Below are 4,325 nucleotides of genomic sequence, written 5' to 3' on the forward strand. Positions count from 1 at the left end.
CTGAATCCACTGACTCAGTTAATAGCCTCACTGAAGAGTCAGGAGCATTTAATATCCTACCTTAAACCTCTGGCAGATATAATATACTCCTTTAGGGCTCTAACTCCCTGAAGACTTGACACATACAGTATCTACATTGCAACCTACAGGACCTATAAGAGGCTTACTGAGGCCCCTAGTATTAATGATGTAGTATTGGAGACATCTGACACATGTAATTGAATAACAGAGGTCTCTTCCACTTAGAATCTTTTTGACAGCCATCATATACTTATGGAGGTGTCTTTCCATAAGTGAAACCTGATGCCTCTGACAGGTATAGTAAATTTACTGCAGCCTCTATGAAGTATAATATCCAATGTGAGGTCTGTGACAAACACATCACATTCTCACTGAAGCCTTGGACACATATCACATCATCACAGAGGCCTCTGACATCAATAATATATCTAAACTGTGACCTTGGTCATGTTCACATTGTTACTGAGGCCTCAGGCAGTCTGGTAACACCCTGGCTCTAGACTCTGACACTTAATATCTATGAGAAGCCTCGTCCACCTACAATATTCTCACAGAGGCCTATGTCAAATACAGTGTTATCACTGAAGTTTCTGACACATAAGATATAAAGGCCTTGGACACTTTTATAATAGCCTGAAGCAGGTATCTGATACTCATATCATATCCTCAATGTATCCTCTTCTGAAACTCCCATGATTCCTCCATGAGGCCTCTCACATTCACATCATATAGCACTGAGTCCACTCACACTGGTAACATACTGCCTGATGACTCTGCAGTGGATATCATTCTCATGCAGGACAATGAAATGAATATAATATCCACCCTTAGGCTTCTAAAGCTCAGATAATGACCTCCATGAGACCTCTAACACTGAAGTACTATCTTACCAAGTGCTCTGGGATACCTGTTGTCTGCACAGATTAATGCTCTGATAGATATTCAAAATATAACTGAGACCTCCAAAGGTTACATAGTATGTACAATGAGTCCTCTGACACATGCATGTGTCTCATTGAGGTCTCTGACACATATGAAATCCCCACAGAGGGCTCCAACCTTTGTAGATGAGGGATTGAGTCATTTGAGCCCATATTTTCCTCACTGACCAGTCTGAGAAAAATCGTCTTCTCAGTAAAGCCTCTTCCATGTAATATGTAGTCATTAAGGCCACTGATACTCATTTCATAATCTCACTGAGGCCTTTCACACTGATGTTCTTTCAACCCTGAAAACTCCATCACATACAGTGTCCCTCACTGGGTACCTTGGCACTCCTACCCTTATTCTCAATGAGACATCTGACACATAGAAGTTCTTCACTGGAGGGCTAGGGTTGTGGCTCAGTGATAGAGTGCTCACCTTACACGTGTGAGACCCTGGGTTTGATCCTTAGCATCACATGAAAATAAGTAAACAAAATAAAGTTAGTGTGTCCTGTATAACTAAAAAAAAAATTAAAAAAAAAACTTACTAGAAATTTCATCTCTAAAGTATACTTACTGAGGAAACTATTCTCAATAAACCTCTCCTAGTCAGAAAATTTTCTTCACTAAGGACCTTCATACTCACATAACAGAGTGAGTGAGGCTATGATACCTACATTCTCTATCCCTAGTCTCTAACACATATACTCAACTCTCTGAGGCCTCTTAAGAGAAAATACCCTGGTTGAGACCAATAGTAATAGCAAAATAATCTCAATGAAGACTTTGATACCTATCACATCCTTATTAAGGCCTCTGACTTTGACCAAATATTTTCAGGACATCTTCTGAAAAATGTATCAGTCTCAATGAGGATTCAGACACTCAGGTGATAGCCTCCCTCTGGACTCTGACACTAAATGTCCATATGAAGGCACTGTCACATATAATAGGCTAGCACAGGTCTCTTCCTATTACAGCACATATATGTCCTCATTCAGGCCTTCAGCACTCATGGAACATTCTCATGGAGGTCCCCAACACTCAGGAAATATCCTCAATGAGTCCTCCTCTGACACTCAATATTGTGTACTTATTGAGGGCTCTGAAATTCCTTGATCATCTCACTGAGTCCATAAATTCTTCTGTCACATGTATAATAAACTCACTCAGGGCTCTGACACTCATGTCCTCTCCTCCCAGTTGCCTCTGACTCTTACATCACATATTCACAAAGGCTTGCTGTATGTAGATAATATTCTCCCTCTACCTTCTGTCTGTCCCTCAGTTAATATCTCAATGAGAGCTCAGGCACAACTAAGAGCCTCACTGGCAGAGATCCTGATTCTCTAGTCATATTTAAAAATCATGGAGGGCTCAGACAGTATCTTTCTGTCAACACAGACTCCTCTGACATTTTAAGTGTCTCCTTGAGGTCTATGACACAGACACTCTCCATGCAGGACTCTCACCCAAGCAGTACAAATGCTCAGGCCTTTGACACAATTATATCCCCAGTGAGGGGTGTGACACTGATGTAGCCTCTTCCCTGAGGACTCTAACACTCATAAAGTTCTCACTGAGTAGCCTGGCACTCCTGTCACATCCTATGTGAGACTTCTTATACAGGATTTCCTCCCTGAGATCTTTGAGGCATAGATTAAACATCCTAGGATCTCAAACACATTCAATGCCTCCAGCTAAGCCACTTGCAGTCAGATATGTTCCTCACTGAGGATGTTCATAGTCATGTAATAGTGTGATTGAGGGATCTGAAACATATTATATACATTGAGTTCTTGGACATATGTATTCAACTCACTGAGAACTCAGAGACAATACCCTAGCTGAGTCCTGTGGCAATCATTGATTAATCTCAATGAAGCCCCTGACGCATCCTCAATGAGGCCTGTAGCTGGATAATATTTTATTATTGATTTCTGGGTCACATATGTGATTCTTGCTGAAACTTGCTGAAACTCAACTAATAGCCTCACTCTGGAATTAACTTTCCACATCAAATATCGAAGACAAATACTGTATTTGCAAAGGCCTCTTACTCTTACCATTGGCACACTAATGACTATGACCCATGTAATATCCCTGTTCTGATGGTGACTACTCAAATAGAACCCTTCTGGTGGTCTTATCCCTGATAGGATATTCACAATAGGTCCTCCTCTGACTTTGCATCCTATACACACTTCGGCCTCTGATATTCATATTTTATTTCATTGATTATACAGACACCTGTAAGCAACTTCCTAAAGATGTTCTAAAATATCCTCACTCACAGCATTTAGAATCATGATATTTACTCAGAGAGTTCTGAAACCCATATAATATACTCATAGAAGATTTCAATGCATAAAATTTCCTCATGTGGCTGCTGACACTAATAGATTTTATTCACTGAGTTCTGAGATACTCCATCATAGTCCCACTGAGGTTTATGAAATCTTCACTCAGGTTCTTATATGTTCTACCCTCACTGAAGCCTCTGACTCATGGTATCATCACAGTGGCCTCAGGAAAACATATTTTCTCTTACCCCTCTAAAAAGCAATCTAACCTCCGCTGAGACTTCTAACAACAATGAAGTACCAGTGTTGAGTCCTCTGACTCAGTTAATAGCCTCAATGAGATTTTGGGCTCATGTAATATCTTTCTGAAGACTCTGACATATATAATATACTCCCTGAGGCCTCTAAATCCCTGAGGTCCTCTGACACTTTTAAGTGTCTCCTTGAGGTCTCTGACACAGACTGTAGCTCCACTTGGGACTTTCACCCAAGCAGCACAAATGCCAAGTCCTTCAACACAGTAATACCCTCACTGAAGTATGTGACATTAGTATATCTTCTTCCCTGAGGACTCTAACACAATTAATGTTCTCACTCATAAGCCTGGCATTCCTGTTTTATCTTCTGTGAGGCCTCTGACACATAGGATTTCTTTCCTGAGACCTTTGAGCCATAGATTGAACATACTGAGATCTCAAACACAAGCAATGCCTTCAACAAGGCCTCTTACACTCAGATATTTTTCTCATATAAGGTTGTTCATAGTCATATAACAGTGTGATTGAGGGCTATAATACATATACTACTCACACTCAGGTAATAGCTTTGCTCTGGATTCTGACACATAATATCCTCCTGTAGACTCTAACACATTTACTATGCTTACTGAAGTCTCTAACAAACAATAAGGGCTTCAGTGAGGACTGAAACTTCTGATATACATAATATTCTCAGGGCTTTCACATTTATATAAAATTCTAATTGAGTTCTCTGATATTCATATAATGTCCTCAGTGAAGCTCCATCTATGTAAAAGATGTAATGCCTCACTGAGGCATTTTACAGAATATACTCA

The sequence above is a fragment of the Urocitellus parryii genome, unplaced genomic scaffold (genome assembly GCF_045843805.1).
Source record: "Urocitellus parryii isolate mUroPar1 unplaced genomic scaffold, mUroPar1.hap1 Scaffold_295, whole genome shotgun sequence".
Classification (NCBI taxonomy): domain Eukaryota; kingdom Metazoa; phylum Chordata; class Mammalia; order Rodentia; family Sciuridae; genus Urocitellus; species Urocitellus parryii.